Genomic DNA, 15,696 nt, shown 5'->3' with positions numbered 1-15,696 from the left:
TATTCAAGTAGTGATTAAGATGATTGTTAATGTTACAGTGCTACCAGTCATTTGAAAGGATTTAGACATATTTTACCACAGTGAAGTATTAAACCTAATTTCAAACAGAATGCTTAATCTCTATTAACAGTTATATAGCTATTAGGAACGAATAAGCTGGAATTATATGGGCTGAAAAAAGGTAGATCCGAGTCTTTCAAGGAGGAGAATTTCAAGAAAATATCAAGAGCCATCACAACCAGTGGAAGAAAAGGAGGTGATGTCAAGTACCATCACTTCTGCACAAATGAGTCAAAACTTTAATAAAGAGACTGAAGCCTGCAAATAGCAAGGACTCAATCACCCTGATGGTGAAGTCAGTAATTGAAATTCCATGTCATTCAGTGGGACAAGACTGAGCCCTGACCATGTTAAGAACCAGAGGACTACATCAGACACGGTCCTTCTATCTTGTCTCTGGCAAAAGCCTAAGAAAATAAGATACACATAGAGTGACCTATCCCTGATAGATCCTTCTAGAGGCCAAAATTTGCCTGCATGAACTGATTTTGTTCCTTTTGGAGTCTATTTACCTCTCAGCACCTGTAAAAATCATGTGACTGAGCACAGCATAGTAATTAATTATATGTTGTCTGAAAAAATGCTACATGTTGTTTGCTTTTATACCTGCTGCCACATAAACTGGGAGTGGCTCAAGTGATAAATAGGCTTTTTATTCTTTATCTTCGACTTATTCTATATCATAATATGAGCCCATCATTTTATGGTGGAAGAGCTCTCATCGACTTCTATAAGAATATTTTAGGAACCATTGCCTTTATTGAGGTCAATGTAGTTTCCATCTAAATATATTCTGGAGCTTTACAACAGACCTTTCATACTTTACTATTTAATTTACACACAGTACTGTAGTACAGTATTACTTTCTTCTAGAGAAAAAAGACTACTAAAGCAAAGTGAGCTTGTTACTAAAACTTCAGCAGACAGAAATGTAGGCACAGAACCTGTGTAACTGCTAAGAATGCAAATGTACTCTGCTTTTACGGGTACTTCCAACAAGAAACAACATAAACGGTACTTTCAGTTTTGTAAGAGATTTCAGTGCAGCACACATGCTTGTGCTCTGCCATGTCTTCCTCAGGAACATTCAGTGGGTCCCATTTCCAGTGAGGCATTGTGTAAGATCATGTTTATAACTGATCATCGAAAGTGGAACGGGAATGGTGGCGAGTCAGTGCTCTGTCACTCTTGCTACAAGCAACGGTTTATGTCAGACCTCACTGCCTGCACAGAAGGCAGCAGTTTGCTGAGGATGTACGAAGCGCAGTGGTAACTGGTCATGCCAGTGTGTGGCTGCTCTCTTGCAGTGACTTTCTCACTGTTTCCCTACCTGTATTGGGACTCATCAGATATAGGATTTATTGTGGTGCTGCAGATGCTGTATGGAGCTGAAGCATGATTGCTGCCTGCTCCAGACAGAGCCAGAGAAATGCTGCTTTTGAGGGAAACAGCATTCTGGTTTGCTTAATGAAATATAAGTCTCCATGGGCATTTGTTTTACATTATACACTCTTACAGATATGACTGCATCAGACAGCTAAGGGGTACTTCAGAGTTAAATTCTGATTTATACTCATCAAATTGTATTCAAACCAGTGGAACTGAGGAGTATGAAAGTGAAAGTAGTAAGTCACTGTCTGTCTCTGATAGATCCCCAGACATAGAGAAACTAGAATATATTTGAGTGTGTACCTTTATTTAAAATACATCATGTTAGTCTTCACATTTGAGTAAACTTGCAGTCTAACACATCACGACAAAGAATTAATAGTGTCATAACACAGGCAAATGATAGAAACACTGTAAATATTTTTTAAAAAGCAAACGTGTTCAAATGAGAGCATGCAAGCTAGCTGAAAAAAGAAATGGCTACAAATTTATTTAATATTAAAGAGCAGGGAAAACACAGTCAAGCCCACAACAGCCCTGCAGCTTGGGTGGGTTTCACTCAATCCTTAAAAAAGTATACAATGCCTCATGCTCTGATATTCTGCTGTATAATGTTATACCAACGAGATTCTCCAAACCTCAGACTGCCAGCCTTCCTGTGGGAAAATCCCTAACTTTTCTTTCCGACCTTGAATCTTGCTAGAGGCAAGCAGAAAGAATGTTTTGGTGATTAAGTGTAGGATAAATTCTTTCAAAATGTCTTTGGGGAGGGTTAGCTTAGTCATTAAACATACAGTATTTTTAAACATCCTGGATCAGATCTTCAAACCATGCCCCAACCTTTGTGTTGTGGGTGTGGTTCGAAAGACAAAAAGCTGTTGCACCTCCATGAGCCCACGCTGTGTATGTTGTGTATCAGGACAGAGCAGTGTATCTAATCAAGGTAGAAAAAGAAGAGAAAGGAAAACTGCTATGGTTTCCTCATTTGCATTTAAAATTGTTTTGGATAGCACTGAACTATTTTGCAGCGTATCTATTACATGCTGATGAAAAATATGATCAGAATGAACTCATAATACTTAAAATCTCATTATTCTGGAAAAAAACATGGTGTTGCTCTTCTATTCTGCCCAGTCCTGTCCTTATTTTTATTGTTTTAGTTTTGAATGAATAATGGGGAAAACAAAGCATTTCTTTCCACATGCAGCGGAATCTTTGTATTGACCACACAACCCCACACCATTACTTTCCATTAAATTTAAATGATCATTTTAAATGATCCAAGCATCAGTTTCCATTAAAAACCCTGGTGAGGTTCTTTTGCACTCTCTGCTACAGCCTTACATTGCCAAGAGATGTGTCTAATATTCATGAAGTCAGTTGCATTACAAATTACAATTATTATCCCAATTATACTTACAATGTGCTTCACAGACAAGTCTGTTTGTCTAAATCTGCTGGTGTTTGACTCACTCTGTAGAACTGAATAAAGAAAGGGTTACCAAACAATTTGAGTAGGCAAGAGTACCTTAGAGCTCTGTGCAAGGTGAAGTTCTTGCACAAGGACTCCTCAGTTGTTCACACACTGCACTGAACATAGCAAATGCAAGTTTGGGAACTTCTCAATAAAGCAGTGGTATCCCTGATATAAATACAATGGAGTTGCTGACAAGTTCAGGAAGAGGAGACCATGTCTACTAGTATTCTAGGAAGAAACACAATGGTTAGTCATAGTCTTTGAAGAGAAAACCTGGGATTACAGCTATTAGATACAAATACAGTATTTTGAAAAATCATGTAAGGAAAGATTCACCTCTAACCTAGAAAATAAACTTCCCACAGATGAGCTCAAAATCTTACCCATGCCTATCTTTCTCAAACATATACTTCCTCCTCTGCAATCTTCTGTTCCTTGCCGTCCAAAAAACACTTGGTCACATCTTGCAGGTCAGCATATTCTGGCTACCTCGACAACAGGCAAGACTAGAGAATAAACTCAAAAGCAGAGACTTGGAGAAACTTGCTGACAGGTGGTTCTTTTCCATTTTCATGTTGTGACCGCTCCAACTTAGCACCAACTATAGCAGGCTGCAGCTGTGGACAGATTGTCCAGATAGATGCCCATGGGAGGTGTCCCTGCCCATGGCAGGGGGTTTGGAACTAGATGATCTTTAAGGTCCTTTCCAACCTAAACCATTCTATGATTCTATGTTCTCATATACGCAGGCTATATATGCTCCACAGGTCACAATTATACTTTAAAACTCCACCTGCAGACTAACCAGTGGCTAGCAGAGCTCTGCAAACACTGATCTCATGTTCCCAGTGAGATCTGTTGTTTAGTGAGCAGAGGTGGCACTCTCATCAAATTGTAGCACAGACTGATGTATTTGCTACAACAGAGACCAATGCAAAAAGGCAGTGCCAGGGCATGGATCACAAAAGCAAGGTCTTCATCCAAAAGTATTAATAACTAATGTCTCACCAGAAAGTGATGGGGGAGTGTTGTGGGGAAGCTTGTTTTCCACCTGCTGAGATGGGATCATCTAGCAGCCTCCAAAGCCTCAGTAATGCTTCCAGCTTGGCAGCCGGCAGGTCCCCCGGTGAGCAGGGCAGGTACCAGCTCTGCCGTACCTGCTGGCAGCTTCTGCAGCCTCCGGCATGGCCACCAGCCTTATGCAGACCAAGCTGCAGACGGCAAACTCTCAACTGTTCCTCAGTCTCACCCACACACTGGGCGCCTTGCCTTGTCAACTGCCTTAGTTGACAGCAGTGAGCGCATTGAGTGAGGCAGAGATGGAGGGTCTCCACTTTCCCTCGCACGACCCCCGCCACGCCACTCCGACACTGCTAGGAAGATGGAAGCTGGCCAGATCTCTCCTCCTGTGGAGGCTCTGGGGCCCTTTTGGCAGGCATTGTCAGCACACTGCAAACACCCTCCACAGCGGCAGCCTTCCAAAAAGGAGCTGAGGTGCCCAGCATGGGGCTTGGGTGCAATTTCACTGAATTTCACTGAATTTTTTAGAGTTGGAAGGGACCATAAAGATCATCTAGTCCAACTCCCCTGCCGAAGCAGGATTGCCCAGAGCATGTCAGAGCAACAATTTAAGCAATTTAAGCACTTAGACCCAAAACTGGGATCCTCAAAACTTTGCTCAGCCGATGACCATTCCCAGAGGCACCCGGCCTCTGGAGAGGCTTCAGTTTTCTACGCTGGAGTCTCAAAACACGCACAGCTCTGCCTGCACGTATGGGCAGGCCTGCCTGTTCCTGCCAGGCCACACACCTCTGACAAAATCCATCCTCCAAAAGGACTCAGACCTGATTCCCGTGACACGTTTCAACCCTCACACTCTCATTTCCTCTCTCCGGTCTTCCCTGAGCTGCAGAACAGCTTCAGTGGTCAGGATGGAAACACCCCGCCACACAAACACACACACACACCAGACCAACATATACATAGCCTATAGCCCAAAGATTAGGGATGCTGCCTCGGCTGGGAGAGGGACGCATGGCTGCATCCCCTCAGGCATGGAGCAAATCTGAAACCAGGTCTGTCACAGTAAACGTTGAAACCACCGATCACTTCTGGAGTAGGGGGAGCTACCGCTCCAGGCATCTTCTGGAAGCTAAAAATAATGATACTCTGCATCGCTCAAATAAAAAGGAAAAAAAAAAAAGGAAAGGACATAAGTGCCTGCTATTAAGAAAGGGTCTGAGCTGTAAATTCTGAGAGGAGAGAGATGACTTCTACTAGCACTGGTGCTTATGCCACGAGAAAGGGTAGCATCTGCGATGCATCCCTCTGCTCAGTAAGCACCAGCTCTTTTTCCCTGATCCCCACTCCGGCGCACTCAGCTGCCCGCATCCACCCACCATGGAACAAGATGCCATTGGAACAAGTACTCCATTACAGAGCTGGGTGTCCAAAAGCAGCCATTGCAGTGCAGGCTCTGCCCCACCAAGCTCATCCCCCTGAGCATGCACAGCCCTCGCCATCTCCCAAGCTTTGGTTATGGCACAGGCTCTCGGGGACGCCAATCAGGGCACTAGCACGGAGCCACAGCTCCCCTCTGGGCAGCACAGACCAGAGACACATTATGGCCCCAGCCTGCACCTCCTCACCAGCCCCATGCTCGGGTGGATGCCTGCAGAAGCACGCTTGCCCTTTCCCATCACAGGCTTTACAACAGCGGGTGCCACGTGCTCCATCTCACATCCTGGCTTTTTTGGACAGAGACCTATATCCCATCATGAAGTACGTGCAGGGATCCCATGCTGGCGGAGGAGATGGAGGGGGCCCAGGTGAAGCCTCATCCAAGCTGGCTGCAGCATCCTGCATGTAGCTGGGGCTGCACAGCGGAGCGAGAACAGCCCGTGCTGGAGGCAGGGACGAGGAGTGTGGGAACTCAGGGCGAGGAGCCGGCCAGGGCCAACCTCTCCCACATCTGGAGACTTCCAGGTCACGGCCCGAGTGGTGCAGGGGGAGGAAGAGCAGCAATGCATTAAGGCAAGGGCGGGCAGTCGCGCTCCTGAGAACAGGCAAGTTTCAGCTCCCAGCCATGGCCTCCCTGCAACCACTCTGGAGGGGCTGTCACAGGGAGGGAGGAAGCCTTGACTGAAACACAAGCCCGAGTCTCCCCTGCAAGCTCTGCAGACCAGCTACCAATACTTCATTTCAACTGTAACAAAGGCATGAGGAAGTTCATCAGAGACGCCTGAAGGCTATCCATCATCGAGAGATCAGCTCTCGTTGTGGTCACTGCCTCTTCCTGTGCAGATGTGAATGTGAGGCAGCTCTCTGCTTTGGCAACTATTCTGCCATGACTTTTTCCAGCATCCCGCTTAGGAAGAGAGTACCTGTCTAACCATCCCTGCCAAGGGCTCCTCAGCCTCTGCCGAAGAGGCAGCAAACCATCCTTTCCCAGAGGAGCTCTGCTGCTTCTCACGAGCAGTTGGCCCCTTCACGAGCCCACACAAGGCTGGGCTGTGCCATGAATCAAGGGCTTCAATATCAGAGAACTTTATCAGGGTGTCACAGGCTCTGTGTCATGTCACAGGTAGACATCAACTGCCTCCATCCTCCCTTTTTCTCTTCCACATTGCTCTCACAATTGGATTTACCACTCTACTGCCCCTGGGAGTTTCACTGACCTAATTGGAAGCATTAATTATTTGTTCCTTTCAGACCCCACATTCACAAAAGTCCATACCTCCCCCAGCTCTATTCACTTGTATCTCCAAAGAAGAAATATCTTACAATATTTGAAAAAAAAAAAAAAAAAGTACAAAACAATCATTAACTAAAGGGCAACTCAGATTAATGCCACCTGACTAAAAGACATGATTAAGAATTGGAGTAGATAACTCACCATGTTTAATTGATCATTAACTGGTTATTAAATTTTTAAATTTTATTAAAATTTTAAATTTTAAACTGGTCATTAAATTTTTGCATTCTCTGCTTGATCAACAGCTACTTTAATGACTGCCTTTCATCCAGCAGTATATTCAAATGTATATCAAAACTAAAAATACTTTCTGAAATATAAGGTATAGAGTTATCTTGCTAAATAGTTGAAGGCGATAAAACCCTAAAGAATGAACATATTGTTTTAGTGACTGCAATAGCCAAACATTTGATCCTGCAGTACAAAACTTACAATTTTCAGAGTTTTTTCCATCCAGAATCAGTCCTTGCAGCATAAAACTTGTCCTGCTGATTGCAATGCTGCTACTTGTCATGCTATTTCATTCTTAATTCCCATTTTTTCTTTGAGGCACTTACTTGAATGAAGAGACCAAATTCTCCTGTGGAAGTTAGCAACAGTTTTGCCATAGAAACAGGAATAAAAGCAGGGCTCAAAAATTATTTTGTGGGAATTCAGCATCTATAAGACACAAAGCTTTACGTCTATATTAGCCAGTTATTGCTGTAGAGTTGTATTACCATTACCATGTTCTTTTATTTACTGTTATTGACCACATTGGTTACAGCATTGCTCTAAGGACCTGTGAGGAGCATGGGCCATACATAGTACTAGGTACTGCAGAACCGTGGAACAGCTGTAAGCACCCTCAGATGAATACCTGCTTGAATGACCTAATGATTTCAGAAGGAGATGTGTTTTTATAAACAAAATATTCACCAGGGAAAATGGCAAACTGTCAAAGAATAATTTTTATATGACAGTTGTAAGAGGTGGTTATTTGCCTTTCTTAATTTGGGGATTTGGGTTTTTTTGTGTGATAATGGTTTAGTAAGTTATATTAAAACTGCAAAGACATATCACTAATGTAATCCGTTTTGAAGAGCAAACGTACCGCAGAACTGAGATCCCAAATGGTGAAATTTCACTTCACTACTTTAATGACAGATTCTTCTGCTCTGAAGTACCTCATAATAGTACTGTTACCACATGTGGTGGTCATTGCAAAAATCTAAATGTTCTTGCCTTTGCCACTAATTGGCAGAGATCACTGACATTAAAACAGGATGGGCTCAACTGATTTGAGGACACGTGACTCCCTTACAGTCCATTGCTGTTTTACTCAGAAAAAAAGTTAAGATCAGGGCATAAAACAGCTATGCTTACTGGAATGGCAGGCAAAGATGCCTTGAAAACTAATTAACTAGAAGAAAAACAGTGAACCGTAAGAGATTTAAAAACCTAGCATTTAAAAAATGCAATGAAGAAGATGTGTCTAATGTCTTGAATATAATTCTCCTGTATGAACACTGGGAGTTAGTCGTTTCCCCAGTTTACACTAACCAGTAAGCCAGTAAGATCTGGAATGGATGCTGGACTAAAACATATTCATTTAAAGTAATATAACAATTTCAGATGTCTTGCCACCAAGTGCTTAGTCCTGCTCATCCTGACTTAATTATCAAAACTACCAAGGGTTTTCAGACAGCAAAGGCCCAACCCTGAGGAAAATTATGAATATCTAAAAGAATCTCTAGCCTTTCAAGTACTAAAAACATTACATTCTTGCTGCAGAAAAGAAATCTGAGTAAAGTAAAAAAAAAATACTATCAAGTCATTTTCACTAAAGGAAACAATGCATCTTTAGCACACCTCAAATCCTGTGCTGTGTATGAAGTTTGGGATCATTCTGCCACAGAGCCAATTGGGCAGCTGCTTGGCTCAGAACAAGCCTGAATGTGAGTCACACTGGTCGGGCCAAATCCTGCAAAACCTTCCTTGCTTCATATCGTGAAGGTGAAATACATATAAATTAGAACTTCAGAGCTGGTGTGCAGCTGATTCTGTTAAGTTTTGCTAAGATTTCTCCCTTGTAAAATATAAGCAATTTGTACATAGTCACCCACCCCAGAATTCACAACGTATGAAATTTCCCCTAGGCGGCAATAAGTGACACAGGGAGTGGCTGTTTTGTTTCATAATATTCTGTAAATTCAGATGAGCTGTTGGCTCCTGTTTCTCATTACCACACCAAGAAAGATGCTTTTACTGATGCATCGCTAGCTTAAGAGGGTTTTTCTCTTATAACAGAAAATTATGCAGTCGCATAAGGTCAAATACGATTAAAAAAAAAAAAAAAGAGAGTGTTGGAAAGGAAATTACTTTTTTCCTACAAAATCACAGCACTGATTTTATACCCACATGTCTACAGGATTTTTGCTACTAACTTCAGTGAGAACTGGACTTGAGCTTTCAGAGCTTCGCATTCCTGCTTCGCTAGAGGTTAGCAGCAAATCTTTCACTACCTTCACAGAAGGCCCTGTGTAAACTAGAAAGTTTGCTCCTGCAATTCGTGATTCACTAGAGTGGTCTAACATTAATTACTTCAGATTACATACAGTAAGCTCTCCGAGGACTAGAACCTCAGTTTCTCTCTTAAAGTTGGGGAAAAAATGTTTGGGCTCCAAATATTGGAGTATTTTTTTAAGTGTCATATATATTGTAAGATCTTCTACATATCATCTTATCTTTGTAAAAAAGGTTAATTTATGGGCTGTAGTTAAAACCTTCATAAACTTTTCAAGTTAATTCCCACCATATTTTACTTTATCATGCACAGTGACACGTCACTATTATCTCTATATACCTGCTAAGTTTAACACTTTTCAAACAACACCTTGTATTTGTGACAGTTAAAAATAAACACAAAGTTTTACCCATGAGAAAAAAAAAAAAAAAAAGAGGAGTACCAGGATCATGGTTAAGATTCCTTTTCTGGGGAAATGTTCCTCTCTTGATCCTGAATTCCCTGAATTTTGGGGCGTTTAAAACGGTTTAAATGTGTTTGATGTAAAATTATTACAAAAGCTTTGCAATATAATTTGCTCTGTACATGAGGAAATTTGCAACCACTAAATCTACAAAACAGCACTTATCCACAAGCTTTCTAAACTGCAAAAGAAAGAGTCCTACCCACTGGCAAATTTCATAATTCCACATTAGCAGACTCAATTACAATATCCGCCGCAAATAGCATATCAGTGCATCACAGTTACAGCAATCATCTTGCTTTCTTCCCAAATGGGATATCATGGCCCTGAACTCAACCGCACTGAGAAACAGCACAGAGTTTGGAGAGGAATGGCACAGATTCGCAGCAAACTGTTTTGTGTTACAGCAGAGATGCAGCAGAGATGCTGGACGGGCTCATGCACTGTTCAGAAACCTGGAAACCCACCATACAGCCGCCCAACGTGCCAGAAGAGTATGAAGGCTCAGGAAAATAAATGAATAAATAGAAAGAGTGACATCTAACTAAAAGATGCCTTTCTCCCTAGTTTCCAAAATGCTGCTTGTTTTTGAGTTAAATGCTTTTATTGATCCCAACTGCCTCAAACAAGCTTTAGGGCTCGCAATATCCACAAACCCAGTATAAAGGGACTAATACAGAAGGCAATTTTCTACTCCCAAAGAAGATCTTGTATCTAAACCGACTTCCTCTCTCTTAATTGATTTGCTTCGATCATTCCTTAATGTTGGTGAACAAGAGTGAGTTTGGATATTTTTTTCCCATTCTCTGTAAAACTTCAACTGGGAAAAAAAGTAAATACCAGTAGCAGCAAACACACACACGCGCGCGCGGGGGGGAGATGGGGCGGGGGGGAGATGGGGCGGGGGGGGCGGGGAGGGCGGAGAAGAAAAAATAGCACTCCTGACCCCAGAGGGGCTCCAGTACCCACTGCCATGTCCTACCGCGGGGGTGGCCCTTCGGTGCCCGGGGGGCGACAGGGGCAGCTGCGGTGGCAAGCAGCGGGGTGTAGGTTTTACTAAGCAAACCCCCGGGGCGGGCGGGGGGGAAGGCGAGGCAGGGCCGTGGCGGCCCGGGGACAACAAAGCGGGCTGTAAAGCCTCCAGGTGGTGGGTGTATTTGTTGTCCTGTCTGCGAGGTGCTGTGGCTCCCCGGCCCCGGCAGATCCCAGTGCTGCTGTGGACATTAAGAAAAGTCTCTTTTGGCTGATTCCAAAACCAGATAAGGAGCCGCCGAGCCACCAGCTCTGTCTAGACTCCGGACCTCACAAGTCAAACGGGTTGTTTGGATTAGCCTTGGAGATCTACCGACCTGAACAGCCCTCCTAAAGAAAAGCCACAGTAACACCCTATTTTCCTCTTCTCATTGCCGCCCAAGGTCGGCCGCGAGATAGGAGCTGAGCTCTGCTTTGGTTCGTGTCACTTATTTCTGGAAAACTTTTCCGCCCTTTCTCTCCGACACACACACCTTGCCCTGTTTTGTCTGTCAAGAGAAAAGAAAACAAAAAAAAAAACCAAAGCGCAAAGAGACGCTTCAGCAAAAATCCTGTTTTGCAACCTTATCCTTCTCTACCCCCGCCACACGCCCCCAGTGAAAGCCGAGGCTGAAGGAAATTTAGCTGCCGCCGCGGCGGAGGGCGGCCGGGCCGCCGGGCCGGGTGCTGCCCCGCTGCTGCCGGACCCCGGTGACCGCGGGGCTGGGCGCCCTCCTGCCGCCCCGTCCCCGGACGAGCCCAGAGCGCTTGTGTGGCTGGTGGCGCTTAGCCGCCGCAAGAGAATTCGACGAAATTCCAACAAAACAGCAGCCCGATGTAAAAACCGCATCTCTTGTCCGGGATGCTGCGAAGAGCGGCGCATAGAGTCTGCCCCGACCTCCGGCACGGGCAGGGGTCTCGGAGAAAGGCGCCCATTAATTTTTATTCCCCTTTCTCCCAGCTAATGACGGCAGATAACTGTGCGATATGGAAAGCTCGGCCATAGAGGCGAACCTCCCCCGCCTCCATGGTGCCTGCCTCCTTGGGAGCTGCCTTCTCCGCCTGCACTTCACAAGTCCCGGGAGGTGAGGAGTGATCCTCCAGCAGGGCCGGCACACTGGGAGCTGTTAAGTTTATGTTTGTGGCGCCTGAGCTCAAACAGTCATTCAGTGGCTTGCTCTGTTATCAAGAAAACAACAATCAGGGACAATCAGTAAACAGGATCTCTTTCCAGCCCCTTTATTAACTACTTACGGCTCCGCTGAAGCACGCAAAGCCCCCAGCAGCAGCATCTCGCACCGTAAAACGCTGTTGGCGTTTCGGGCATGCAGAAGGGGCGAGGGCGGCTTGGTGCCCGTGAAACTCGCCCGGCACGGCGGACCCGCAACTCGCTCCGGCTCCGTCCCGGGCGCTGCGCTGGGACTGCGGCGGCCCGTGGGCCGGCACCGCCGGGGGGGGGGCTCATTCCCTCCCCGCTGCCCATTTTTGTGTGACCCAACGTGGATATGTTAAGATATGTATGTATACGTATGTATACAAAGGCAAGCACTTACTCTTGAGATGTTCAACTGATCTCAACGATGGAATTCACGTCCCCAGCTTCTGCGTCTCACCGCAACATTGGCTGGAGATGCTGAGAGTTAATTAACCTGGTACAAATATTGAAATGAGAAGAGTGGCCTCTGTGTGTGCAAATTCTCAGAAAAATTACAGCAAGGTTTAACCGACTTCATTTGACACTATTAAGTGAGGCTGCAGCAAGAAGAAAACCGGAGGACCCGGGACTGCTAATTGCCGCCCTCAGTTGCATCGGAAAGAGGAACCAGAGCAGGAACCTGCACAGAGCACCATAAGGACACGCATTTCATGAAGAGGATGTTTTCTCTCTCTTGCACAAAACCTGCTGCCCGAGCTCAGGAGCGTTGCTCTCCTGAAGGCACTAAGAGGGACCGCGCGAAAGTTTGTCTCTATTTGCTTTACGGCGGATAATAGTCAAAGGTTTGGGGGATGGAATAAATATGCCACAAATATTTGAAATTGAAAAGGGAACCAAAGGCCATAAAAGAACCCCCTCTGCCCCGCCAAAAAAAAAAAAAAAAAAAAAAAAAAAATCTTAAAATGAGACGCGTTTTGTTTAACTTAAGTTTGGAGGGGGGATGCTGCGGGTGACTCCGGGGCCGTGGGTCTGCGCAGAAGGGCGGGCCGAATCGGGGTGGCGGCGGCCGGGAGGACGTGGAGACCCTCGAGCGGCCGCCGCCGCGGCAGCAACCACAGCCCCCTCTCTCCCCCCACCCCGGCCTCCCCCAGCCTTCCGAGGGGACCTAGGCCCTCCGTGGGGGTGCGGGGAGGATGCCGGCGGTAGGTGTAGGTGCGGGCACATCCCAGGTGGGGCTCCCGCCCGCAGCCCCCTGCAGAACCGAGGAGCCGGATCACGGCTGCAGCCCCCCGACAACACGCTGCCTGCGTGTGTCCAGGAGCAAGAGCCTCCGTCGGCAGCCCAAACCCGAACCCCTGCCTCCCGGCGGGCCGCTTATCTCGGCGGCAGCCCCAGCCGCCGGGAGGACGCGCCGGGACCGTGGGGCGCCGCGCAGCACTGCGCCGGCTCCTCGCAGGGGCGGGGGGAGGGGGGGGGCTTTCCCGTCGCAAGGAGCGACCGCCAAAATCCGCCTTGCGCTCCTGCGTGACTCTCGGAGACTACAGACCTTTACTGGTCTGAAGGTCTTGCCCTTGGCGTGGGGTGGGGTGGGGTGGGGTGGGGTGTCTCAGCAACGCCCCGGCGCGCAGGTTGCTCTTCCGCGGTGCCATCCCCCGCCCCGGCGTAACCCTGCCCTTCTCCCCACGGAGTGGTCGGGCTTCCCACCTAAGCGTTAGCTACCAGGCGGTGAGAGGCGAACCCAAAGGCCCTCGTGGTGCCCTGACCTTACCGGTTCTCAGCGCCAGCTCAAGACACCCCACGAGTGGGAGACTCGGTCTCCAAACTCCCCATTCCCTCCTTCCTCCCTCCCTCCCTCCGGCTTCCCGGCACTAAGAGCGACTCAAACGACTTACACGTTAGACCACCGGGCAGAAATGACACCCTTTCTCCCTCCCGCCCCCCGAAGCGTCGTACCAAGCCTCTGATCCTGCATGAAAACACAAGGGTTACTGATCACACAGTTTAAGGTAGATTTCATATTTATTTAAATATTTATCAAGTACTCAAAAATGTATTACACTTGAGCATACAAAATGAATCCAGTTTCTAATCAGGATGATTGAAATCCTTGTATTAGACTTTTAACCTTTATTATTATTAATTATTATTATTATTATTATTTTCTCTGTACTGTCGAAATGGTTTATCTCTATAGATGAGCTTACTCAGGGTGGGCTGAGATGGTGAGGAGAGAGGAAAAAGAAGGTAATGTTAAGAAAACATTAGGGTTTGGAGTAACCGTCATGCAAACCATCTTGTCTTTTTCAGACTAAAAACTCTGTATATTCCAGTTGTTAAGGTTTTTTAAAAGGAGCCTTTGTCTTGTGCTGGCCGGGAGCACAGGGAGCACTTGGATTGGAGCAAAACCAACCCTTTCCTACGGGTTTGGTTTTTTCCTCCTTTCTACTTTTCCCCAAGAAATCGCCCACATTTCTAGCTTTCACCACCCTCTCCCCCGCAAATTAAAAAAGGAAGAAAAGAGGGAGTGAAGAGAGGGAAGTCGACAGAAAATAAGGAACACTATTCGTGCAATTTCACAGCAATATCCCCTCAAAATTTTTCTCCTGCAGCATTTTTCAAGCGTTTTGACAGCAGACACTGATAAATAATGGTCATACTTGACTTGTTAAGCAAAAAGCGTCCCTTTTATCAGGAGCTTATACTTAAAATACAGGTCACTTCAACAATCTCAACAACGAGGCTTTGGTATACAGCACTTTCTTTTTATTATTTTTAAAAAATAATAGAACTCAGCAAAAAGCCTGAGTTCTCAGTTCTTTAGATGTCTTAACGTTATGTCAGATCATGCCTAGAGTAATATCAGTTTTAAGGGCAAGGGATGGGGGGCAACAAGAGACTTTCTAACGTTATCGATTGAAAGCTAAGGCATCCAACTAGCCCTGATATAGTTGTTGAAATGGAAATTTACAAGCTGGTCGTTAATACTTGCAATAAAATATCACACTCCTTTTATTCACTAACGACCTGCTTTGCATGCAATATTTTATTTCAGGTATTTTAGCTGCTAACTTGTAAATATTTAAAAGAGGGAACTTTGTTCATTATTTAATATTAATATTATTATTATTTTCTCTATTCCAAACGCTTATTTAGTGAAATAGTCCTGAAGATATAATAATTCTACATATGGCGCTTTTATTTCACATAATATTTAAGAAAAAAAAAAGACAAAAACCACATAGAATTAGACATATAATTCAAAGACCACGGTACAACCTTTTCTGTTTTCTTTTTTTTTTTTTCTTTTTTTCTTTTACTTCAGCAAACAAAAAAATAGTCAAATGACATGAAAAGTGGCAAGTCTTCTGATAATAAATAATAAATTACTTTATAATTTTGCAATGCAAGAGCAAACAAAAAGGTGTGTTTTTTTCTTTTTTCTTTTTCCTTTTACTTTTTTTTTAATTTTTTTTTTCTTTATTGAGAGAAAGAGAGAAAGAGAAAGAGAAAGAGAAAGAGAAAGAGAAAGAGAAAGAGAAAGAGAAAGAGAGAAAAACAGTCGTTTTAACCAATGACTATACACGTCTTTGGGGGAGGGGAAGGTCTTGGACGGACACATTTCAAACACAATCCCGAGACGCTTTGTGGCAAAATAGAGGTATACCTTGTTGCAATGCTTTTATAAATTGGTTTTTAAAGAGGAATTCAAAAACCTATTTTTAATCGCTTCAGACTTAATAGAGACTGGGTCTCAACCAAACAATACCAAAACCCCGCTACAGTACATGCTGGAAGAGACCCAGGAAATATCCCCTTGTTAAGAATCAACTAAAAACAACATTGCAAACCAATGCAGCTCCACCTTCCTGCAATGAATCTT

This window comes from Numenius arquata, chromosome Z, assembly GCF_964106895.1.
Source record: "Numenius arquata chromosome Z, bNumArq3.hap1.1, whole genome shotgun sequence".
Classification (NCBI taxonomy): Eukaryota; Metazoa; Chordata; class Aves; order Charadriiformes; family Scolopacidae; genus Numenius; species Numenius arquata.
Note: the sequence above shows the minus strand (reverse complement) of the source record.